Source organism: Sceloporus occidentalis, unplaced genomic scaffold, assembly GCF_023333645.1.
Source record: "Sceloporus occidentalis isolate IW3139 unplaced genomic scaffold, rSceOcc1.0.p SCAF_4, whole genome shotgun sequence".
NCBI classification, from domain to species: domain Eukaryota; kingdom Metazoa; phylum Chordata; class Lepidosauria; order Squamata; family Phrynosomatidae; genus Sceloporus; species Sceloporus occidentalis.
Window position 1 is genome coordinate 40439024 of NW_028316984.1, and position 27298 is coordinate 40466321.

At 40.0% G+C, this 27298-nt stretch overlaps 1 protein-coding gene across 5 annotated transcripts in view; it reads right to left on the reverse strand.

Moving 5' to 3' along the window:
• B3GALT1 (beta-1,3-galactosyltransferase 1) overlaps positions 1 to 27298 on the reverse strand; it is a 426145-nt gene that overhangs the window by 96667 nt on the left and 302180 nt on the right. For all 5 annotated transcript variants that reach the window (XM_089523298.1, XM_089523299.1, XM_089523297.1 and 2 more), the window contains one exon: positions 23796 to 23912. The gene's annotated coding sequence lies outside the window, so the exon portion shown is untranslated. The remainder of the gene's footprint in view (positions 1 to 23795; positions 23913 to 27298) is intronic.

Below are 27298 nucleotides of genomic sequence, written 5' to 3' on the forward strand. Positions count from 1 at the left end.
GAGTCAGAAACTACATTTTCTGCACAAAAAGAACATTTCTGCACAGAATGCAAGTTTCCTGTGTATGGAAAAGTATTATTGTGCCCACTCATTTGCCCCACACATTTAACTTTGCCATAACAGATGCATCCAAGTCTTCCTCTCCTCCTGTGTAAAATATGTGTCTGCTGAACTGCAAAGCAAGGATCAAGCAGGTCACTGAATGTTGCAAGATAAGGTTACGTGGGAATCCTTAGTTTTTAATGTGTAGAAACAGTGTACACTGGGGACCCATGAGAACGCCCCCCCCCCCCACACTATCCTCTATACTTGGAGCAGAGGAAGAGTTGGTTGGAATCAAAGAGGTATAATGCTTGTAAAGTGGTTAGTGAGAAAGGGGACGCTAAACTCTTTTGTTTCACCCTTCTGTTTCTTTCTTTGACCTACATACTCAAGCTTTTTTTTGCTTTCATCCAGCTTGCAGAGGTCACTTCACCCTTCTTCCAAAAAGTTAGTTCTTTGTCGGGGAAGGGAGCATCCATAAATCTCCAGCCTCATAATGAATGCTAGCTAACATCCACAAATGAGAGCCAGCTGTTAGGGGCTCTTCTAAGAAAGTTTAGGTCAGCTTATTTTGCCTATCTCCCTTCCTATCCCATGATGGATTTCCTAAAAGAATAAATGTAAGTCTTCTTTTTCTTTTTACTTTACAAGAGCATCCTGAGTACTTTCTCTTATTTCTACCACAAGCTCATGTAGCACTAGCTCCATTGCACTCTGTTTGATATAGAAACAGGTTATGGGCCCAGATATTTTGCTAGTGCATTTTTTCCTGAGCATTTAAAAAGAGGAGATTTTAAGTGAGCAGAGTTGGCTCAAGCCAGCACAAATGGGCTTACTTTAATTACCAAACTGCAACCAGACAACTTCCATACAAGGCTCTACAGAACTGAAATTCAGATGAAAGAGGAAAGAATTTTGAATGCCTTGAAAACTGAAAGGCCAGCCCAGTATGAAACAGACATCTCAAGATGGCATGATGGAAATCGTAATGCAAAAGGGATTATAATTCAGTGTGTGTGGGATGCTCAGGTTATACAAATGAAAAATGAAGCATTTGCTAAGAATATTGTTCAATCCTTAAAAGTTCTATATGAACAGATAGATATCCGAGATAAAATTGAGCTGCTTAGGGAATTATTTGGTCTCCAATTTGTTGATGGTGATGATCCAGTAAAACATCTGGAAAATAATTCCCTGATTACAAGATAAATTATCTACAGCAGGAGAGAAACTAGATAATCAGGAAAAGGTTTTGCTGGGATCTTTACCAAAGGAATTCACTCCCCTTCTCTCTGAGTTTAATATAATGAAACAATACCTATTTAAATATGTAATGGCCAGATTTAAAAAGGAGACAAAAGAGTTGCTGTTACATGAGAAAAGAGCATTTGTTTTTCAGAGTACTGCCTCACATACTGGTTCAAATTACACTGCCAAAGGAGAACAAAGGAGTAAGAGATTCATATGTGAACAAAAAGGTTAATTGGTAAGTTGGAATGGACTTGAATGTTATAGTTGTGGTCAGACAAGACATCTTCAAAAAGACTGCTTAGCAGTAAGAGATCAGAAAAATCAGTAAACAGTAGCTCTCCCCGCTTTTTTTAATAAAGGGAATTTACAAGCGGCCCAAAAGAGGAATGGAAGAAAAATAATTCAGACTATTTCAAGTCAAAAGGCTGTAGAAATCATAAAAAGTTTATAGCAATCCAGAATAAGTCTAATACTGAGAGTTTCATTCTGCTTCAGGAACAATAAAACATAATTTTGAGGCCAGACTACTTCAATAATCTGTATTCATATAAAGCTGGAAATATACATGAGGCAAATGGGAACAGAATAGCTATGAAAGACCAAGGAGATGGTGTTTTACACTAATTCAGAGTATGGCAATAATCCAGTTAAAACAACAGATGTCTTATATGTTCCAGACTTAAATGGAAATGTGGTAAGTGTTTCTGTTTTAAAAGACAAGGGTCTGATGTGCATTTCAGTGGTAACTTGTGCACAGTAACCCAAGATCAAGAATTATATGCCAGAGCATATATAAAAGAGAGCAAGCAAATGCAAACTCATGTTTAATTATTTGATGGGATGCCATATTGAGGATGGAAAAAGCTTGTTTTCTGCTGCTCCAGAGACTAGGACATAGAATGGATTCAAGCTACAGGAAAAGGAATTCCACCTAAATATTAGGAAGAACTTCCTGACAGTAAGAGCTGTTCAACAGTGGTGAAGTCTCCTTCCTTGGAGGTTTTTAAACAGAGGCTGGATGGCTGTCGGGAATACATTGATTGTGTATTCCTCCATGACAGGGTGTTGGAGCCCTTGTGGTCTCTTCCAGCCCTAGGATTTTATGATTCTATGGCGCATTCCAGACGTGCAAAATGTACGTACTAGGTATGTACTAGGGTTAGGAAAGGGAGTCCTTTCCAGACGCCCTAACCCTAGTACTTACCTAGTATGTACAAAATGGCGGTGCCCTATACACATGGGTGCCACCATTTTGACGTGCCGGATGCTTAGCGTCTGCGCTTGCAACATCATGAGTGTGCCATTTGTGCACTCGTGAGTCACAACCGCAACGCAAAAAGAACCCGCTTTTTGCGGCTTCTTTTTCCGCCGCAGGGAAGCCTCCCTGTTTGGAGGCTGAGGCTTCCCGGCAGCGGAAACAGAGGAGGCGGCAGACTGCCCTTTTTGGGCGGTCTGTAAACCGCCTATGTTAGCTGGGCAAGCAAGAAACAAAATGCTGCAGAAATCTAATCTGCTGAAGTATAATATGCATCAGCTGTTGAAGCATGCAAGGAACCTATGTGGCTACATCAATTGCTAAAAGAACTTGGAATAGCTGACTGAAAGCCTATTGAGTTTTAGAAAAGCTGCATAAAGCTCCAATAGACTAGGAGGATAAATTCACACACGAATTACTGATGTGAAATATCACCTGTTGAGAGATCTGCAAGAAAAAATAAATTAATAAGATGAAGTATTGCCTATCAAAAGAGATGGTTGTAGACATTCTCGCCAAGCCATTTCCTAGTGACCACTTCCAGTTCCTGCGAGAGATTAATCTGGTGGATTTAAGTTTAGCTGAGAAGGGATGTTGAAGCAAAGGTGCATCAATACTTTTAAACTCCCTTCTCTCCTTTGTCTCCCTTTGTCTAGGAAAGGAGTGTCCATGGGATTCCAGCCTCATAATGGATGCTATATGAAAATCTGAGTTTTGGGGGCTATTCTAACATAGTTTACATCGATTTCTTTTGCCTATCCTCTTTCCTATCCCAAGATGGATGTCTTGAAACAATATAAGTAGGCTTTTTTGAAAAATCTTTTCAAGATCATCCTGAGTACTTTCTTCTGTCTCTACCACAAGCTTATATTACAGTGGCTGTGCTATACTTTGTTGATATAGATACCAAATATTCCCACAGGAAATATTTCCTCAAGAGAAATATAATACATTCACAGACTCTGGGAGAAATTACTATTTGGGGTTATATGTTAGCTGGAGGATTCAGGGAGTTATAGCCCAAAAGACAACTTTTCTGAGCTCAGCACTCATCCAAAATTCCAATCTATTTTGAAAGGTGATCTCCCACAAATGATCCCACAAAAATGGGGGGGGGGGGGTAATGAGACATATAAATCCAAGCCTTTTTAATATGCCATTAGCAGTGTTTTTTAGGATGTGCTCCACTGATACTGAGGTTTTTTTTGTATGAGTTGCTTTATGCCTTACATTTATTTATTTCCAGCCACCAACAGTTATTATCTATCTTGCAAATATTGCTACCCTTATTTTCAGTGTGGATGCCACAACTGAACTCTGGGGAAGTTGATGGTAGTCTGAAAAACCTTGTGCTTTAATACAGGCATTCATGTAGTTCAAGGGTACCACAAGAGTCCTGGTTTTTATGCTGCAATGGGCTGACTCAGCAGCATTGCTGTTTTGTGAAACTGCCTGGGATGAAAGTCAACAGACTGCCTCTTTCAGAAGTCTGCATGCATGCAGCCATCTTCTCTTTCTCAACTCTTCTTCTGACGGATCTCTTACCAAAAGACAACCTGTAAGGCTGTAAGGAAGGGGAACAAAGGCTGCATTATTTATATATATTTCTCTTCTCTGTTCCTATCTCCCCCTCCAACTATGCTGCCTGCCCCCTCCCACCCTTGTGCTGTTAAGTTGAGATTTCCTTATATCCCAGATACCTGTATTTGTTGTTCTTTGTCTGTGAACAGTGGAAAGCTGTATTTTAATTTATGTTTAAACCCAGGATTTCTTTTCAGAATGAAAACGCGGCATTATCCCCAGGAAAGGCTCATGACTGACTATCAGGCAAGAGTAGAGTGCACAGCAGATAAAGCTTCCAGCTTACATACCCTCTAGGAAGAAATTATAGAAACAGATTTAAAAATAAAAGTGCTTTTTTGTATCGTTAAGTAAGCTGGGTTTTTTTTATTAAGAAAAATATCAGTTTCTTCAGAAGAAAAGATTTATTGCCTCCAGGATCTTATCAGTACAGCCTTGGTTTAGCCAAATCCTTCCTTTTTCTAAACCCCTCATTCAAAAAGCCCAAATATTAGTAAGCTAAACAATAACAAGCCTTTCTTTCTTTCTTTCTTTCTTTCTTTCTAGAAGTTCTGGATTCTCTTTCTGGAAATAAACCTTCCTTGGAAGCAGGGTGACTAGATGTGTGCGTTGCAAAGCAGGACAAGGCACCGTAAAATGTAGGACATTCCAGAAAAATGTAGGCCAAACAACAGCTACAAACACTCATAGAAATAAAAATCCATGCTTCTTAGTCATGGTCAAAATGGGGGACATTTTTGAATTCCTCCTGGACAGATGGGTGAAATGTAGGGCATGTCTGGGAAAAGGAGGATGTCTGGTCACCCTGTCTGGAAGTAATGTTTTAATTTTGTAAAATACTTATGCTTTTTTTAAAAAAAGCCCCCTTTCTCATTAAAATTCCTTTCTTCAACTTCCTTCAATGCTTCCTTTTATATTTTCAATGTATTTATTACTTTGAGATTTCTTGCAGTTTATTGATTTTGGTTACAATTACTGTAGTGGCTCCTTGCCAGTTTCAGTTAAGGGCAGACTGGTGTGGTTTCCATTTGTCGTTGGCAGAATGTACACAGTAAATCCATAGCTGAGGCCTTACTTGAGTTTAGAGAGCAATCCTGTGCTCTCTGGGAAGATGCATGCAGAGTCACAGGATGGCAAGGCTACCATTTTCAGGGTTGCATCTGTTGCAGATGTCGAAAGGTTCACCACTGTCACATCCCTGCCTTCATTGCTCTGGCAGCAGCCTAACCAGGAATCACAGGGGCATAGGATCAGGTAAACATAGTGCTCACATTTTTACCTAAAAGTAAAGTTAATGTGAGAATGGATGGATGTGATTCTTTGTTTGACAGGTGAGAGGCCAAGAAGCTTTGACATGAACCAAGATGCAAGTTGGAAGTGTGAGCTGGGAAATATTCTGATTTATTTTCTTCATTTACCATATATACTCGACTATAAGTCAACCGCATATAAATTGAGGGCAGGTTTTGCGGCCAAAAAATATGATCTGTGGATAAATCGAGGATAAAATTTAGGGCCATTTAATGAAGGATGTAAAGGACAAAGCAAAGGAAAACAATGCCAAAGAATTTATAAAATTCAAGCAGGGATTTGTGCTTGTACTAAGGGCTGCAGGGATGAGAGAATAGAAGGGAGCCAGAGCTTCCAGGGCAGATTAAACTCTTGCCTTTCACTTTCACTGTGTGGTGTGTGTGTGTGTGTGTGTGTGTGTGTGAGAGAGAGAGAGAGAGAGAGAGAGAGAGATTTAAAGTATAGTACTTACATTGATCTGTGGATAAGTTGACTCAGGTTTTTGGGGTCAACTTTTAACCTAAATTTCTAGACTTATACATGAGTATATACTGTATACGCTGCCTTTCTCCCAAATTAGGACCTATGGCAACTTCCAAAAAGTGCAAACTGGAAAGGAAAAATATTTATGGTAAAAATTTAAAAACAATTAAAATTCCCCACTAAAAAGCATCTTAAAAGACACACAAAAGTTAAAAACAAACAAAACACACAGATAAATGAAAACTGTCCCTGCTTAACTATTAAAAGGCTGCTTAAACAAAAATGGCTTTGCTGGCCAGCAAAGGGAAAGCAAGGAGGAAGGTAGCCTAGCACTTAAAAAGAATAAACTGTAAAAACTAGCCTTTAAAACAGGACAAGGTTGGGATTACTTGTGACAGCGATTGTGTGAAAGCCTTTCATAACGTTATGCTGATCCTGTCATTATTTGAAGTGGAAGTGTATTAACGCGAATTTCCATTAATACAAAATTCCAGAACAATTCCACTTCAATGACGGGACAATCACAGGATCAGCATGACTTCATATGAAAGGATTTCCTGTGATTGCTGTCACTTGAGCTTCTTTTCTCATTCCCAGCACTTTCACAGGAGTGTTTGGTAGAGTTATGAGGCTGGACAGGACCTTCTCAGTGCCTACTCCTAAGCCTTTGGAAATCCCATCCTTGGGAAGCTAGAATGGCCTCATTCTTACAGTCCTTCTACTGACTGGCAAAGACTTCTTTAGTCTGACACCTCTTTGAGAATTGGAGGCTTTTAAATAAAAGGCTTTTAATACGATGCAATAATGCTTTTTTCTTTTAAAAAAAGGAAAATGCTGTACTGTTCTTCAACTGCTTTTAATTAAATTGTTATTATTTACTAAACTGCTGAGAGGAAGAGAAGCGATGGGCACAGCTCCATCGTGGCTAGGTCCAAGGGCTAGTGAGAGGCCCTCACTCCAGATTCCAGATACAGCTCAGAGGAGAAAAGAGCAGCCAGCCTCTATTGGACTTGGTCCCTTTCCTCATGGCCATCCATTTTCCTTCTGTGTGTTTTAAAGATGTAAGCCAAGTGCAGTGTGCGTATGTTGTGTGCCTTCAAGTCACTTCCAACTTATGGAGACTCTAAGGCAAATCTAGTGTGGGGTTTTCCTATCAAGAGTGGTTCAGAGGAGGCTGAGAGAATGTGTCTTGCCTACAATCACCCAGTAGGTTTGCTTGGCTGAGTTGGGATTCAGACCCTGGAGTCGTAGTTCAACACTCAATCCATTTCAACATGCCGGCTCGCAAATTAACAACTGTAAATTGCTCATGTAAAACACAATGTGCACTCAACAAATAACACTCTGAAGGTGGCTTATGACTTATTGAGCTCAGTGGGACTTACTGCTGAGTAAGCATGCTTAGAGTTGCACTATAGATACACCACTCTGCAAGATAATAAACTTCCATTTAAAGTAAGTTACATTTTTTTAAAAGACAGAAGCCAAATACAGCTGCTGAAGATGGGGTTTACCTGATTTATCACTGCCACGCTGTTCTTTTAAAATGGAGCTCATGCTATGGCTCAGGAAATTTCATGGCCCCTGTAACTGCCAGCAGCTGTAGCCAACACAACTAGTGATGAGGAACACTGGGAGTTGCATTGCAATAATATCTGGAGGGCCATACGATTGTCACCACAGGTACACTGGTGAAAACTGCAGGCTCTGATACATGTCCTTTTCTAATGAATGGATCTTACACCTATGTGAATTTGTATAGCATGTGTCCATAGCAAATGTGGATATTTATTTAGGGATTAAAAATATGTATGTGTGTTTATACATCATACATATACTTTAGGAATGATGTTATTTGACTATTTCATCTTTGCAAGTGATGACATTCAAGTTGCCTGTCGACTTATGGTGACCCCATGAATTTCATAGGGTTTTCTTAGACATGGAATACTCAGAGGTAGTTTTGCCATCTTTTCCCTCTGAAACATAGCCTACAGCACCCAATTTTCATTGATGGTCTCCCGTCCAAGTATTAAGCAGGATTGGCCTTGTTTAGCTTTCAAGATCACACAGGATCTGGTTCCTTTAGGCTATGCTATGGAAAAAAGAAACACACCTGGACTGTTATCATCTAGTATTCACACATTTTGAAGAGTTTGGGATTTCTTTTCTGCACAGAAATAATATGTATTTTTTCAGAGGAATAACTGAGGGATTTTGTGCAAAAAACTCTCTGTTTCTAGACAGTCACAGTTTGCATGCATGCATACATAAATAAAAGGATTTGTGTTGTGAGAGAAAAGTGACCAATTTGGAGTGATCACTTGAAAAGAAGGGTTAAATTCTTTTGAAGGGACTGGGGGAACATATTACGTAAGAGTATCTATTTGGGATGAATAGTCATGCATGTGCTTTCTTTGTTTCTTCTTCTACAGGGCCAGTCTTTAGCAACAACACTCCTGGAACTGTACTGAGTCAAGTCAAGTTTCTAGTTTGTTTCTAGTTGTGATATGGCCACTGTCTCTTATAGGTAACAGGCCAATAGCCTTGGGAGTGAAGCAAGATGCAAGCCAGCAGTGTGGCCAGGGAAAGATTCCTGAAGAAGAGAAAGGTCAACTTGACTATTGAAATGCTGGCTTTGCTGAATCTTTGCAAGATGTTTGGCAATGGGTGGGCTGCACGGGACAGTGGATCTTGTTACCAGAAGAAACTGACACATGCATGAAGCTAAGTCTTTGCCTGCTATGTAAGAGAAGGAAAAGAGTTTTAAATTCCTACAGTGTAGGTCCTACGCTAGAAATAACACAGTAGCTAAGCCACAGCAGCACTTGTACAACCTCAGAAATTCTCCCTTCTAAACAGGTCTGTTACTACTATGGCCAGTCAAAGTAAGCATGTTGCATACCCTCCAATGTTTCACAGATGGAAGCTGGGACTTGTGTGGTCATGCAACATTAGAGGAAGGTAAAGATGGCAAAAGTTATTATGAAAACACACAAACTAGGAGAGACAATTGGCTTTTGCCTGAGCTTATTGAGAAAGACAAGCTTCCTCCCCTCCCCTGCAAACTACTTTCCTCCCCTGCAAACTCCAGGAAACTATTAGTTAATTAAGTGCAAATTATTTTTGCACTTTGACCTAAGTTTTTAGCAACCGAAGTGACCTGAGGACAAAGGAGGACAGAGAAACTGAGATATTTTAAAAGCAGCAGGAAAACTGGACTAGCAGAGAATTAATTATAGATTACACCAAATCCAGAGGAGAGGATCAAAATTCAAAATGACCTTAATAGATTAGAAAGTTGAGCTCAAACTAACGAAATGAATTACAGCAGGGTGAAATGTAATGTACTGCACTTACTGTAGGCAGAAAAAAAAATGAAATGCATAGAGATAGGATGGGGACACCTGGCTTAACAAGACTGCATGTGAAAGGCATCTAGGAGTCCTAGTAGACCACAAGTTTAACATTAGTAAACAGCGTGATGCAGCAGCTAAAAAGGCCAAGGTAATTCTGGACTGCATCAATAGTAGTGTCTATAATATTGTGCCACTCTATTCTGCTTTGGTCAGGACTCACCTAGAATACTGGGTCCAGTTCTGGGCACCGCAGTTCAAAAAAGATGTTGAGAAACTGGAGTGTGTCCAAAGAATGGCAACCAAAATGGTGAAGGGTCTGGAAACCATGCCCTATGCGGAATGACTTAGGGAGCTGGGTATGTTTAGCCTGGAGAAGAGACGGTTAAGAGGTGATAGGATAGCCTTGTTTAAATATCTGAAGGGATGTCACATTGAGGGTGGAGCAAGCTTTTCTGCTGCTCCAGAGAATAGGACATAGAGCAATGGATTCAAGCTATGGGAAAAGGAATTCCACCTAAATATTAGGAAAACCTCCTGACAGTAAGAGCTGTTCTACAATGGAAGACACACCCTTGGAGAGTGGTGGAGTCTCCGTCTTTGGAGGTCTTTAAACAGAGGCTGGATGGCCATCTGGCGGGGATGCTTTGATCGTATGTTCCTGCACGGCAGAACGGGGTTGGGCTGGATGGCTCTTGTGGCCTCTTCCAACTCTATGATTCCATTATTCTAATTGGGATTGTCACTGCCAACCTGACACAGTTGCGACGAATGAACACATTTTGGGTAGCTTGTTTTCCAAACAGCCCATACTCATTCAGTGATTATTTTCTCGTACTTTAAGGGGAATACTATGCAAACCAAACAAGTGTTTCAATGGAGTTTATCACACGAGTGGAATTTCTCTTAATTTTGAATGAAAAGAAAGTGGGGCCAGAACGCATTCACATGAATTCACTAATTCAGTGAATTTACGCGAATTTGAATTGCATTTGAACTGACTTCCCATAGCCCGAAAATAGCTTGCCATTGCCCGAACTTGTGTGTGGTAGTCTATCACACAATAATGTGAAACCCCATGATTGCAGTCAGACTGATTTCCCATTGCCTGAAATTGCGTGTGGTAGTGTATCACACAATAACATTAAATTCCATAATTGCGTTCGGATTGCCATTGGATTATATTTCCAATTTCCCTTGTCTGATAATGTCCAATGTTTGAGGGAGAAAAAGCCCGATACATCATTGTCAGCACCTTTCTTTGGGTTCTCAAATTAATCAAGACTGCCCCTGCCCAGGACATTTGAAAGATATGATGCTGGTATGCTGGTAAACTATGGTATTTCTTTAGAACTCTTAATAAAACCATGTTAAAATGGATCAGAAAGGCCTAGGTATTGCTCCCGCTATTCCGGAGTTAGAAAATATTGTTAAAAATGGGTCTAAAATAAAAAGGATATCGAAATTCTATAATTTGATTTTGAAATTTGAATTGGAGGAAGAGGTTATTAAAGAATACATGATTAGCTGGGCAAAAGACCTGAATCGAAATATAACATTGGACCAGTGGGAAAAGACATGGAAAAGGCGGATCAAGTATACAAATAATGTAGAAATTAGGGAAAACTGCTATAAATCAATTTTTAGATGGTACTTACATAGGATTTCTAAAATGTATAAGGGTATGAAGGGCACATGTTGGAAATGCCAAAAGGAATTAGGCACGTATCTGCACAGTTGGTGGTCATGTGAAAAGGCAAAACAGTTTTGGAAACAGATTCATGGAGAAATGAAAAAAATATTTAAGTTTAATATACGTGCAGACCCGATGATATATCTACTAAATATAATAGAAGACCAAGCGATGGAAAGGGCAAATGGTAAATTGATTTTTTTTTTTGCAATAGCAGCGGCCAGTATTGCTCACTCTGCTTGCCACAAGTGACAGACAAAATACTGGAAGTCTGAGGAGTTACCATCTATAGATGAGTGGAAAATTAAATTATATGAAATGTATGAAATTGATCAACTATCATGTTTTATGAAAAATGACACACTATCTAATTTTTCAAAGGATTGGAGTCCATGGATCTCATATATACAACAAGATGGGAAGCCTAGTAGATGTATTGTAATGTTAGACTAAATTCCAAATTTAGCTATATAATGTGTTAAGGGGTGTGCGCTTAGGATAAATAAAGATGTAAAATGGACAGAATAAGGGGCAAGATCCTTAGATTACATAAATATAAAGCAGATATTGTAGATTTCTGCAAGACACTCTTAGATATGATACGAAAGAAGTATAGTGTCTATAGAGTTTTTTATTTATGAGTGTATCTATCACAGTAACCAGAATGGGGGTAACAGATAGGTACAGATGAAGTTTGGAGTAAGTTTCCTTGACTTCACAGTTAAAAGTTATTAAGAGTATGTTTTGACTATAAATGAATTACACTATGTAATAGATGCACAGTTGAGGAAGTCATGTATGTGTTAGGTTTTAGTATTGTTTGTGTTAGGAATTTTTTAATGTTTGTTGTGTATTTAAGTCTTTTATATTTTTTAAGCTAATAAAATTTATATAAAATAAAAAAATAAAAAAATAAAACCACATTAAAAACAAACCACCTGGAATCCTGCTTGCATAGGTCTCTTTGGATACAAACATTTGATCACCCCTCCTCTTGGTTTCCAATTAAGGTTACCATGTTTCCTCAGGACATCCACTCCAAAACAAGGGCCACTAGATATACCAAAGCTGGAGCTGGCATAATTAATCCCTATCTCCCATTTCAACGTGAGGAAATTTTTATAAAAAAAGATAGTGGCAATTCCTTTCCTACAGATTCTGGTGCTTCCCTTCAGGCAGTATTGCTCACTCTGCTTGCCACAAGTGACAGACAAGCTATTTCCCTGTAGTTTCTTTCTATAAACACATGGTAATGGAAGAATATGGAAAGCATGTGTGCTGTGCCAGCTGTGCCACCTGATTGTTCCAAGGCATGAGCTTTGGTACGATGGAGAGTCTGTCTCTAAATATAACTGCTCCACTGATTAAACTAGGTTTGACAGATTTTTCTGATTTTTAGAGCTAGTCCAATTCTGCAAGTGACATGATTTTACTGCACACAATCCTCCCTTCTACTACTTAGCTCATAGAAAAAAATAGTAAAGCTAGGATAAACCAAGATGTTTAAATAACCCTTAATGCTTACCTTCCCACCACCCCAAATATTGGGTTTTTATGAGTCAAGACTTATCCTGGCAGGGGAAGGTGAATATAACCACTCTACAGTATCATATTCTGCTTGAATCCTGAATTGGGTATGATGGTGGCGGCTGTCAGGGTGTTTCAGAGGAGACCCTGATGTAAAGTAGGGAATTCAGGATGTAATTCTTCACTAATTTCTTCTTGTTACTGAGTTTCTTTCTGCTGAGAAAAAGGCATAGAAAACTGCAGTGTTGGAAGACTATTTGTAGTTTGGGACATACTCTGTGTAATACTTACATATCAGGGTGTGTGTGTAGAAAACAGAAATGCTGTTCCTCCACAAAAAAAGTTATGGTTTGGAACTTCTCTGAGCATATATGTTCATATGTTTTTTTCCACAGAGAAATGCTGTTTTCTGTACAACACCTCAAACAATGTACAAAGTTTGCACTGAATAAGTTAGGAGCCACTGGGTTTCTCCTCATCAGGGTATTCTTATACCCGAAAAACACATTTTTAAACCATCTCCTAAATATTTGTTAATATTGTTTTCATCCCTACACAGCACCTTGTAATTTTGTTAATTTTTAAAATTATTTCTTTATTTACTTCTTCAGTCTTTTTTGGGGGGGGGGGGATTATAAATATATATATGTACCTCCTTTTATCACCCATAAAGAAGAGGATACAAATATTCCTCAACCAAATGCGTTAAGCTATTTGTTGGAATAAAACACAGAATTGTAGATTATCAGATGGAGGAAAATTGGGGAAGACAAAAGCATACTTCCAAGATAATTGTGCGATCACACTGAAGATTTTCAGATGACATCACACTTATCCAGGACGTATCCCAGGAAGAACTAGAAATGCTCCAGCAACAAACCATTTCCAGGACTTCCCTGTGAATAGTTTGTTGCTGGAGCATTCCTGGATCTTCATAGGAGAAGTCCTGGATAAGCGTGATGTGTCTGAAATTCTTCAGCAGAATCGTGAGACTTTGCTGGGAGTATACCTTTTACTTCCGGCCTTTTCCCCCAGTTCTCAAAATCTCCATAGAGCTGGAAGGGCTGTCACATGCAAACATATATTCAAAGCACCCTTGACAGATGGCCACCCAGCCGCCAAAGAAGGAGACTCCATCACAGTTCAAGGCAGCATGTTTCACTGTTGAACAGATCTTACTGTCAGGAGGTTCCTCCCAATATTTAGATGTAATCCCTTTTCCTGTAGCTTCCATCCATTGTTCTGGGTCCTATTTTCTGGAGCAGCAGAAAACAAGTTTGCTCCATCTTCAATACAACACCCCTTCACATATTTAAACAGGGCTATCATATCACCTCTTAACCTTCTCTTCTCCAGACTAAACATACCCAGCTCTCTAAGTCTCTCCTCATAGGGCATGGTTTCCAGACCCTTCACCATTTTGGTCACCCTTCTCTGGACACGCTCCAGCTTGTATATATATTTTCTCTCTCTCAAATGCACAGACGCTACCTGAGACTCCATAACTCCTTTACAGCAGTTTTGTTTTTGTTTAAAGGGGAAGCCAGACCAAAATGGATGTTTAACAGAAGAATAGTGTTATTGCAAAGAACAATCTTGAACACCAGCATAGCGAACTACCCCTGTTTCGACACAGTGCTACCCATAGTTGGAAACAGCACCCTAACTCCCCATCATAGTGGGTGTGATGTTTTAGTTTTAGTTTAAATCCAGTTGGGACTTTTAAATTATTTCACAGACCTTGTCCCCCCGCCCCCATGGTGAAACTAGAAGGTCAACTGTCTGGTTGTCTGTGCCACTAAACCTGAATAAATGCCTTAAATTCTCAAATGCATGGTTGTGCTAGATCCAGCCTCAAGCAAATATCCTCCACATGAGAACCAACACTCAAAAACTGACTCCAAGGTTGAGACATTGTGAATGATAGCCTAAGCTTTGTTCCATTTGTATAGTACAGAAATCCAATGAAGGAATGGTGTGAGGAGCAGGAGTCCTCAATGGAAAGTCTGATTCACATTTTGAGGGACATTTGCATCTGCAGTGGAATGCTGTAGTTTTGTGAGTCACCTATGCTAGAGAGCTCTGGTGTCACAACAAACTACAAATCAAACTGGATTATTTCTGCAGTGTGGATGCAGCCTTGGACTACTTCCTCAGATGAATGGAAATAGATCAAGTCTGCGAAAGCTTATCCTATAATTTCTTTCACTCAGTCTCAAAGGTGCTACAAGATCCCTTTGCATAAAATTATTCAGTGAATTGACTGGATGCAAACTGTGATATAATGTATGCAGCTTCATTGGATGCCACCAGTTGCCCTCAGCTAGATCTGATTAGGGCTGAGTGATCTCCTATTAAGATAAATGAAATAATATATGAAGTGTTGATTTCAGCATTTGTGCCAACTAAATGATGCATGTAAACATCTATAAGTAAACTATAAGTAAACATTTATGACAGCATTATTTGATTTCCTACCCAATATAACTGCATTTTCCAAGATACTTCTCACTATGGAATTTTCAATTACAGCCCTTATTTAAATCCGTACAAAGGTTAACAAAGATGATTCTAAGAAAATCAAGGCTAAAGCATTTTACATTGCTTTCTATTTTTATTCTAACAATTCTGAATGCAGTAAACAAACCTCCCTTAAAGGTTGTTAATAAACTAGGCCAGACCATTAATGCAATTCCTGAGTATGTGCTTATCATGAAGAATGATTTAAAGTACTCATCCCATTGGCTAAAGATCCATTCAGTAAAGAAAAGCAGTCATGGAAAAAACCCAGTTTTTATATGTTAGTATAACTACTTGCCTGGTCCTCCTAAATTTCTATACTATACAAATAGAATCTGAAATTTGCAGTTCAGGGGCATTCAGAACTCATAGCCAGATTGAGTATCTAGTGTTTCACTCAACTACTAATCCCAGGATTCTGTAGGATGTTACTATGGTAGTTAAAGTGGCATCGAACTGCTACAACTGTGTAGTGTGAAGAGGCCATGGAATAAGAATTGTATCAGCAGTTACAAAAATATGTAAATAAAACCTGGTTCCTACAAACTGCCATATGAAACAAAAGATTCCAATCAGGGGAAATGTGCAGAAATAAGATTAAAGATTTTCATCATAGCACAACTGCAACATATATTTGCCTGCCATGATTCTTGATTTATTTTTAAACTAGGACTTTATTCAATTCTAAATTTGCTAGATTGTTAAGCCATCAACTTGATATTTGTTTTGCTTGTCTGCACTAGTGCATCTCAAAGAAGGCTTCTGATTTTGCATGAAAGTAAAAATTCAAAGCAAACTGATTGCAAAGACAACATGAGGATAAATTCCCTCAGCAGGCTCAGATCAGAACGAATGAATATACTAAGCTTTCTGAAGGGAATCAAAGCACAAAATAAAGAAGTGTCCCAGTATATCTCCTGAGAGAACCACATCAGGAAAGAACAAGTTTCTTTTTGTGAAAGAGTTTGTGGGCTACCTTTGCACCCAGCGGGTATCCATCAGTTCTCTGCAAGTCTCTTGAGTCACCCATGCAGTGCTTTCAGTAGATTTGTATCCATGTACTTTTAGCATTCTGTTCCAACTCTTCACTTATTTTTCTTCAGCTGTGTGTTTTATCATATATTTCATGATTTCCCCTCTCCAAACTGTCTTCTCTGACCTCAAACATGCTGTTGTTCCCCATCTCTTTTATTTTCCTTTCCAGAATCTTCCCCCTCCTTGATATTTTGAGGTGCATTTCCTGATTTGCCAGCATTACTTTTGTGGTTTCTGTTCATCATGCGCTCAGCAGAAACAACCCAGCAAAGTAACAGCATAGTCAGGGGAGTAACTGTATGTTGTTTCTGGAGGATGCTCACACCACAGCTGTGGCAAAAAAGGGTAGGAAGCACAGGTATTTCTGTTAGCAGCCCTGTGTTTACTCATCTCATGTACAGAATACCTGACAAGGTGGAAAATAATAATAATAATAATAATTCAAATGAAAACCCCAAGACACATGAAGGATCCCAGCTCACTTTTTTCCTGGAAGTTTTACTGATATATGTACTGGTATAAATCCAGCTTCATATATCTGAGGATCACCAAGGCCTGATTATTAGAGGTTGAGAATCCTTTATCCTTGGATCTGTAAGGAGGACGATGTGCCCTCTCGATCCTTGCCCATCTTGGCTGACCATCCAGGGAGGTGATGCAATAAAAACATCACTTCACTTGATAATAAATGCATACTTCCGGGAGGGTAGATTTCCATCTTCACTAAAATTAGCTATAGTGAAACCTTTCTTAAAGAAACCCTCCCTGGATCCCCTGTTGAGGAACAACTATAGACCAGTCTCTTTATTACCATTCTTGGGCAAGGTGATCGCGAGAGCAGTCACCTTCCAACTCCAAGCCGTCTTGGATGAAGCTGATTATCTAGACCCATTTCAAACTGGCTTTAGAGCGGGATACAGAGTTGAGATGGCCATGGTCGCCTTGGTAGATGATCTCCGTCTGGGTATCGACAGGGGAAGTGTAACCCTGCTGGTGCTCTTGGACATCTCAGCGGCCTTCGATACCATCGACCATGGTATCCTTCTGGAGCGCCTGAGGGAGTTAGGCATTGGAGGCACTGCGCTCCAGTGGTTCCGCTCCTACCTCTCGGGCAGACTTCAGATGGTGAGGCTGGGGGACAGTTACTCTTGCAAAAGAGAGCTGACATCTGGCATTCCTCAGGGTGCCATTCTGTCCCCCATGCTATTTAACATTTACATGAAGCCACAGGGAGAGATCATCCGAAGACATGGAGCACAGTGTTATCAATATGCTGATGACACTCAGATCTACCTCTCCATGTCTCCGACTGGTACAATAACTGAGGACGGCATCTCTCCTCTGGATGCCTGCTTAGGGTCAGTAATGGGCTGGATGAGGAAAAACAAACTCAAGCTGAATCCAGAAAAAATGGAAATACTTGTGATAGGTTCTCCTGGTCCAGGGACAGAGATTTGCCATCCTGTCCTGGACAGGGTCACACTTCCCCTAAAGGACAAAGTCCACAGTCTGGGAGTACTCCTGGACTCATCGCTACAGTTGTCATCTCAAGTAGATGTGATGGCCAGGAGTGCTTGGTACCAGCTTCGGCTGATATGCCAACTGTGTCCTTACCTGGACAGGAAGGACCTTGAAACAGTGGTACACGCATTGGTAATCTCCCATTTAGATTTCTGTAATACACTCTACATGGGGCTACCTTTGTGCCAAGTTCGGAAGCTTCAACTAATTCAAAAAGTAGCAGCCAGATTGGTCACTGGAACCTCCAGATTAGACCATATAACACCTGCTCCAAAATCTTTACACTGGCTGCCAATTAGCTTCTGGGCGCAATACAAAGTGTTGTTCATTACCTTTAAAGACCTACATGGCTTGGGCCTGAGTTACTTGAGGGAACGCCTCTCCCTACACAATCTGCCCCGCACTGTCAGAACAACTGGTAAGAATTTACTTAACTATCCCAAGGTGAGATTAACAACCACGCACCACAGAGCATATACCGCTGCTGCCCCCATGCTTTGGAACAACCTTCCGGTAGAGATCCATTTCATATCTACCTTAGATGCCTTTAAGAAGGCATTAAAGATGGAGCTCTTCTGGCAAGCCTACCCCCCAGATCTTTTATAAAGAAGAACGGTTTACCCCCAGGTCAAAGGCCAGTTATTGATTTTATTGCTGTAGTTTTAGAGATTGTATTTTAGACATGTATTTTAGACACTGTATTACTGTATTTCTTGTTGCAATTCTGCTTTGATCCCTCGTGAGAAGCAGGAAATATAAATAATTATTATTATTATTATTATTATTATTATTATTATTATTACCCAAAAATCTGAAATGTTCCAAAGTCCAATCATTTTTGAGCACCAACATGATGTTTGGAGGCTTCAATTTTGGAATATTTTGGATTTGGATTTTGGAATACAAGTAGTGTAGCACTTATTGTATTTGCAGCGAGACATGGCTGGAGAAAGAGATGGAAAGATCTGTGAAATGGTGATAGGTGGGGATTCATGCCAAACACTACGCTTGGATTCTTGCCATTTCAGAGATCCTTGCATCTCCCTCCAACCATGTATCTCTCTTTCTTTCTCATACAGTATGTATTATGCTACTTGTATTTCAACCCCCCTTCCCCACAAAAAAATCCCAATTTCTGGTCCCAAGCATTTTGGATAAGCAATAGTGAATCTCCATTTATATGTTATTTATTCTCTCTTTTCTTTTTCTCTGAGTCCATGAAGCAGCTCACAAGGATAACATGACAATATGATTGGAATGAAGTAAAATTTACTTCATTCCAATCATATTGCAATAAAATATTGAAATGTGAGCCAGGCAGGTTCCACACAATTCATTAAAATCAGCATAAGAAACACAAGAGATGAACATTTGAAGACCTGCACCTCAAAATGGAGTGTTTTTGCTTAAGTACTAAATGATCACTTTTACCGTGTTCCATCCTGCAGGGTGGGTATTTTGACTGAATGCCAATTTGATTGTATGGAAGGAGCTAGTATTTATGACACTGAGGTTTTTTTTTTTTTTTTTTTGTCTTTTCAGTTGTTCCACCAAGCTACTAAGGCTAGGCTGAAATTCCTATTGTTATGTGCCTTCAAGTTTTTTTCAACCTATGGCAACACTAAGGTGAAGTCATCACAGGATTTTCTTGGCAAGTTTTGCTCTGACAGGGTTTACCTTTGCCTTTCTCTGAGGTTGAGAGAGTATGACTTGACCAAGATGACCCAATGAGTTTTCATGGTTGAGTGGGGATTCCAACCTTGGTCACCAGAATCAATGCTCAAACCACTACACCACACGTGCTCTCCACTTGAGAGAGATCAGTAGATAATTGGCTTCTGAAATTCCTACCCAAAAGCAAATTTCCTACTGATCTCTTGGAAATGGAGAAACGTTACTGAAATATAACAGGTGAGTGGATTATTGTTTACTTTACATAAGCATACAGGGATTCCCAAACTTTGATCTTCTGGATGTTGTGGACTTCATTTCCCAGAATTCCTGACTGTTGGCCAAGCTGGCTAGGGCTTCTGGAGCTGAAGTCCAAAACACTAAAAGGACCAAAGTTTGGGAACCACTGGAAGGTGTTAAGAGAGCTTTCCATTTTCCCACTTGTTTCAAATACTTTTTAAAAATTCCCCATCTCCACTGAAACACAAGGCTCTCTCTGCTGTATTTTCCTGAGATCCCTTGGGAGTGACATGATGTATTACAATGTCCAAGGCATTCCAGGAAGTAGTGCCTGTAGCAAGCTGGGGGTAAAGCTCATGCTGCCTCTCCAAATGCCCTGGAAGCAACATGATGTGGCATTTTTCATACTAGGGCATTTCAGGAAATGCAGCTTGTGGAAGCTGTGGAGAAGACTTTGTACCATGATGAGTAGAACAACACTTTTAAAAAAAGAAGAAGGCACAAACAAACTGAAAGCTCTCATTCACCTCATTAAATTAAGCAAAGGTAAGCGGCTACCAACTCCTAGCATCTTGAAATATCAGAGAAATGTATTTCTGCGCTCAGCGTCCGTCAGCCAAGAGATGCTCTAAATTTTTTAGCATAGCCTTGGATTTGAAATATCAAATTTTCATAATGGGAACAAAATATTTGCAACTTGAAACTCAACATACCACAAGCTGAACCAACTTTGTCAGTCCTGTGGGGCAATTAATTGGTTTAAATGCATTTGCCACATTGCAAAACTCTTTGTGTTTTTCATGTCAAGGAGAGGCCTTCTTTTCAGAAATCTGCCTTGGTGTGGTAAATACCAGAGTTCAACACATGAGGGCACATTCACACAAAGTATTCCCCCACTTGAAACTGATATGGTAACATCACTTTGTAGTAAATTGATCACATCAGTATAAGGTCTCATTGGAATTATTGCTTCAGTCTTGGCAGATGCTCTGTTCAGAATATGTTGCTGAACAAGTGTCTGCCAATGATACTGAAGGCTGAAGTTGCCAAGTCTGAGTGCCCTGGCTGAAGTCTCAGGGTCTTGCTGAGCTTCTCTAGGAAATGAGGAAAAAAAAACACCTCCAGGTGAGCAATACTCATGGAGGAGAAGATTCAGTTTTTGGATGAGAAGTGGTTTTAAAGTCTAGATACTGTATCATCTCCATCTATTCTCAGCTGGCACCAAGGCTCTCTGGCACAGCCAGCATTTGAACTGAGCTTGTGCAGTGTGTGTGTACCAAAATGCCAGGACTGAAGGGAAGGGAGAGACATCATGGGCTCATGCACTTGTCTTGAGCCCATCATGCCACATGAAGCAAACATGGTGAGTGAAACGTCTTGTTCTCCAAACTCCAGCAATAGGTCCACATGGCTTAGGGAAGACTCCCCCAAGACTTGGCAGTGAGCTTTCCACAAACATCTGCAGCAGTAGAAGGCCTGGAACAATTTCCCATGTATAAAGCCATGCTAAGGATACAGTGGACAGCCAAAAAGACAAACAAATGGGTCCTTGAACAGATCAAGCCTTCTAGGAAGAAGCCAGAATGATAAAATTGAGGCGGTCATACTTTGGCCACATCATGAAAAGGCATAACTCATTAGAAAAAACAATAATACTGGGAAGAAGGTAGTAGAAAGAGATGAAGAATGCACACCAAATGAATAGATTCAATCAAAGAGGTCACAAGTATGAATTTACAGGACCTAAGCAGAGAGGTGGAGGTTAGGGGATCTTAGAAATGTCTCATCCACAGGATGTAGCTAGGATTTTGGGAAGGGGGGGTCCAGACTAAGTGCCACCATTATAATGGAGCTTGAGTGCGGCAGCGCAGCAGCACACACCATTCATTTTTCTAATGGAAGGGGGGGGGGTCCGGACCCCAAGAACCCCCCCCTTGGCTACATCCCTGGTCCCCATGAGTCAGGTCAACTTGGGGGTAGTTAACAGTAACAGTGTCTACTGTTGGTTAGCCACATGGGATGTGAGCCTCAGCAAAACTGGAAGCAATGTTTTGCTGCTACTGGGTGAATTTTGCCATCTGCCTGGCCATCAGAAAATTGTTTATTAATTTGTTCATTCATTTGTTTGTTTATTTTTATTTAATACTTAAATGCTGCCTTTCTTCTAAGTTGGACCCAATGCAACTTATAAAAGATACTTTTCTCCCTTGGCTCTGGGCTACCATATTACATGGTTAGCAGAGTTTTACCAGAATTATTCCATTGTCCTATCTGCTGACCCACTAGTAGTTCCGGCCTGCCTTCCAATTCTTGCTTGCTGCACCACTGTGACATTATAAAAGACCCACCTTCACAACTGCCCCTCTCTAATGGATCCAGCCCTTGCTTTCAGATTCTGACCCTGAAATCCTAAGGAACGAGAAGCTGATAATATGACAACTTCAGGGTCAATTTCTATCACACACACTATTTTATTTTCCATGCCACCATGGATACTTTTTAGATATCCTAAAAGAAAAGTTTGCTTATGCGTCCAGCAGCAGAACTTTCCAATTTCCCCTGGGAGCTGTATGCCTGGCCTCCCATCCCCCAGAGCAAAAGATTCAAGATAATAACACCATTCACCTCACTCAGAAATCAATATTGAAAACTCCCATTGGCTTCAATTGAACTAAATTATCATGTTACATTTCAGGATGGGAAAGTATGATTAATACAGTCTATTCAACATTTTATTTTCATTTTAAGTACTTTGGGCTTTTGTTATAAAATGGATAAATGGCTTATTCATAAAGAAATGTACACATAAAGATTTTTGAAATTACTATCTTTACCTTTTAAAAATAGTTTACATCCCTCTCATTGATTTCCTGATGGAACTTTTACTACATTTAATGCTATTACTGTGTGGTATTTTTTTTTTTTTTGGTTCCTATTTTCATCTTAGGAAAGTGCTTTGATTTCCAAGTTAAATCTATATTGTATATTTGTAACTCCTCTTACAGCATAAAAGCTTCTCCATGTATCAAAAAAATAAGTGGGGGGAGGGAGGTTCATTACTTTCAATTGCCAAGCATCACAGCAGAGAATGCATTACTAAAGTGCTTGATTTTGTATCTAATTTTCTGTGGCAGAAATAACCATTTGAAAAGTGGATGTCTATGAAGATAACACCAGCTGTGTGCTAAATTAATTAATGCCATTGCGTTCCAAAGAATACCTTACTAATAATAATGAATAATTTAAAATATGGTCTTGTTTGCTCTAGTGTGCGGTAAAACATCTAATGGTAGACAGGAATCATAATTGCATCCTTGTGGTGGGAACATGGGGACCTTAAGCTCAAGAAACATAAGAGAGAAGTTGAGTCACTGTGACTTAAAGGAGACAAACATCCAATTTCAAGGATATTCTAAATGAAACTTTCATTTTAAAAGAATTAGCATACACTTTAAATAACTGTGGAAATGAAATGCCACACTCACGGATTTCACTGATTTAATTAGGTTTCTTAATTAATAAGAGACCTTCAGATGGAGACTATGGTAGATATTAAGAATTGACACATTTTAATTAAAAGCCATCACATTTACATTACAAAAATATACAACACTAGAAATATCCAAACAGATAATAATTAACCACTATGATCAAGCCAACATTAAGTGTTTTAAGTCCTATAGATTTTACAAGAAAATTAAGCAAGTGCTTTAATCTCTCCTTGTAAAAGCTCTCAAATGACTTGAAAGAGCTCCACTTTGGCTGGATCATGCCCAATGAGTCATTGTGTTGGCTTCTCAGTTTTTACATGTTGCTTCCCCTTCCCTCTAACCTTTACACATCTATTAAGATAAAACCAAGTAGAGAGAGTCAGGCATTATTTTTTGTGAGCCACATGTAGCTACACTATACCTGTAAATAATATGTTCCCAAAGATCACAACAGTAACCTAATATTTGTAAAAAGACAGAATTATAAATAATTGTAAAACAGAAAAAAATATCAGGCATAATCCAATATACAAATAAATTGTTTCCAACAGCGTTAAAAGAGAACCTGCTCTGAAATGCATCCACACAAGTGGTTGACAGTAATCCTATGCACACCTACTCAAAAGTAAATCCCTCTGAGTTAACTGGGGAACAGGTAAGCATGCACACTACGTTAGCCTTACAGTACAATCCTATGCCTGTTGCTTGGAAGTGTATTTCATTGAGTTCAAAGGGACTTACGCTCAGATAACTATGGACAAGACTCCAGCATCAGCAAGAATTTAAGACATTCCTCATGGATTATATATATATATATATGACAATTATGCAGTACTGACCAAATATCAGCATTGAGCAGAGTCTGTTCAAAGAACCCCAATCAGCAGCAGATCAAAAAGATAACCTTGACAGTGCTTCTTCTCCCTCCACCTTTCTTTTTTTCAGAAGTGTATCATCTGAAATTACATATTATTTGTTATTAAGAAAACCTGGTTTGCCCTAATTGTTTGAAAAGGATTCTATGACATGCCTGCAACACAATCAAGCCTGACCAACAGCCCCAGAAAGTTGGAGCAGTGTTTATTCCCATGCAGGTGGGTGACTTCCATTAGGAGTTTAGATTCCATTTCATGAAGCAAGATACCAGCAGACTGCGTTCAAGAAACAGATGGACAGATGGGGCAAAAGGGGAGGGGGAGAAAAAGAAAGAAAAGGTCTGAGACTGCAAAGGTAATGTTTTCATTACCTGGATTTTGCAGTTATGAAGCATCCAGCATTCAGTTTATTGGAATTGATGAAAAATCAGAATTACAAAATACTGATGGATAGGATATTCCATTGCAAGATGCATTTATTGTCAATGCAATGTACATGTAGAAAGCTTAGGTGTTATAGGTGACACAGAAAACAACATGGAAAAACAAAGAAACAGATTTTAGGGCCTGATTATGTTACTGTGTGTATTGCACAATACAGTATGGCCTTCGTATCCATGGGGATACATTCCTGGGTATACCATGGAAACGCAAAACCATGGATAATAATGACCCCTATTGAAATGTACAACTTCCAGTAGAAGCATATGAGAGAATCATGATGAAAAACCTAGAAAATACACAGAGCACACATTTTTTTCAGACACAGGTAAGTGAAACCACGGGTACAGGTCCTGCAGATACAAGGGTTGTACTGTACTTAGCTTCATATGGATAGGTGATATGTGTAATGCGTATCTTTTAAATACTGGAGATCCATACCATCCAAGATTATACAGATGAAAACCAGGACATGAGTGGCCAATCAAGATCAGAGTGGGGTTAAGATGGCAAAAGTTATCAATGTGGAAGAACACATTAAGCTATGAGAGGCTGCAACTGTTTACCTTTGCCTGAATTTAGTGAGAAGTGTAAGATACCTCCTCCTCTCCATCCTTTCCCCCCAAGTTAGCTGAGTGCATACTACTTTTGCACTTTGAACTCAATTTGCAACAATTGAAGTAAGCTGAAAATGAAAGGGGAAAGTGGGAAGATGATAGAGAAAAAGACATTTTAAAAACACTGAAAAGTGTGAGACAGAGGGATTGAGCAGGACTAACCTCACCAAACTGAGACAGTCAGAGGGCATAAGGGTGTTTTCTGTTTGACCAGTATTTGACACTGGATGTACATATGCAACAAAGTGAGGAAGTGGAAAGTTGGGAGTAATAGAATGGAATTAGGAAGGTGAATGGACTGAATCAGTTCAGGTGGAGAATGCGGCCTTGTGAAAAAAACAAAATGCAAAAGCAAAATTAGCCACCAAAGAATAAGAAAATAAAAAGTGCAAGCAGAAGGTTGGGCTTAAACTTCTGTCCTGATCTGCTAATTTTCTGCCTGTAGAGGAACTTCCAATAAGATGAAACATCATAGTAGGAATGGCCTACTTGCAGTCTAAAGTGGTTTACCCCATTCAGTCAACTTACAGTCTGAGAACTTTATTGCACACCTTTTTTCCCCATTATGGGAACTGGAAGGGGACTCTCAGGACCTTGTGTGACCTGCAAAAAACGGATTTTATCACACAGTGAATCATCCTCAAAAGGGCCCTGTTCCATCCCCCGGCGCCAAGCTGTCTTTGTTCAGCGCTGAGGGGTGTTAAAATGTTCTGGTCGGAAGTCTTCTGACCGAAGAAAATGGCGCCCCTCAGCACTGAATGGGGACGGCTTGGCGCTGGGGGACAGAACGGGGTCCTTTTGAGGATGATTCGCTGTGCGATAAAATCCGTTTTTTGCAGGTCACGTGTGGCCCTGAGAGTCCCCTTCCAGTTCCCATAACGGGGAAAAAAAAGATGTGCGATAAAGTTTTGAGTCTTACCCTGTATCTTCCTAATTTCAGTTCCTGGGAGGAAGTACTGTACATTGCTATATGCAAGCCAGGTTTCCACTGATTCGCCTTATGTAGTAGGATAACATTCAGCAGCAAGACACCTCATGTGCCATTGCAGATGACTTTTCTTTTCCTTCACCTCATTTCACTACTCAAGGCAATGGTGTCTGAAATGGCAGCTAAATCTTACTTCAACATGGTCAGTATTTTGTACAGCAACTGAGGGAAGCAAGTAGGCTATGCAGTGCAGAGTAGACTGCACTGCAGTCTGTGCCACAATATCTTGCCATTGCTCTGTATACTTCTCCACATAGGCCAACTTAGGGTGCATCTACAATGATAGGAAAATCCAGTTTATCCCAATCTGCAGTGGCCACATGCTTGTCTACATGATTGCCATACACACTGAAGCAAATTTGGGAGAATTGTCCACACAGTTCTCCCTTTCAAACTCACCCCAGTTCAATAAAGTGGACCATGATTATTCTGGTTTCCTCCTCCCCCCTTGCACGCAAATGTATTTATTTCTGCATCACTGCAAGCCACCCATTGCCTCCCTCATCCAACCCAACTCCAGGAAGCCTCCTCCCAAACTCTACCACCTGCCCACCCACTAGAACTCCTTCTCCCAACTCCATACCAGTGTCACTATGGTGCACAGTCCCTCCCCCCCAGGAATATCCAGATTTTCAGCTCAAATCTGGAATAAATCCCAACTCTTTTTGGTCCAGATTAAAACCCTGAGGTCCTGAAAAGACTTGGATTCTACCCAAATCATCCTGCACATCATCTAAACAATTCCTGTGAAGATGAAGTGAGATAGCTTTATTGCACCCATGTAGACATGCCCATAGAGGACCTCTTCACTCTGCCTAATGATAGGGCTGGGTCTACATCTCATCCTAACGTTACTTTACACTATATTGCTCATTTGGGAGTAGCATGCCCTCTGGAGAATCTTGATTAAACATCTGTCATTCCACTTTTGCAGTTGCTTTTAAAATGTCACAGATTCTCTCTCTTCCTCCCCCCTCTTTGTCCTAAGGTTACTTCACCTGCTGTAAACTGAATTCAAAGTGCAAAGCAGTTTGCGTTCAATTAACACAATAGGCAGGAGGAGCCAGAATCTTGCATTTCCCTGCAGACGTGGGCAAAAGCAAACTGATGCAGCATCTTTTAGCCTGTGCGATCTCCCTCATTCATAACTTTTGCCATCAAGACCACATTCTGATGTTGCTTGGCTACTTGTGCCCCAGTTTTCACCTGTGAAATGTTGGAAGGTATGGTGTAGCCACCCACTGCCAGGCTCTGCTTACATGTTTAGACTGATTTTCTTGAAGGCAGGGAATCAAGGCAGGTAGTGGTCCTGGCCTCCATTTCCAGTTCAGTGACAAGCGATAATACAGAAGCACCTTCTTTTCTAGGCCATTCATTTTGCCCTTTGGCTCTATTAAGTAAAGTTCTCCTACAGAGAATTG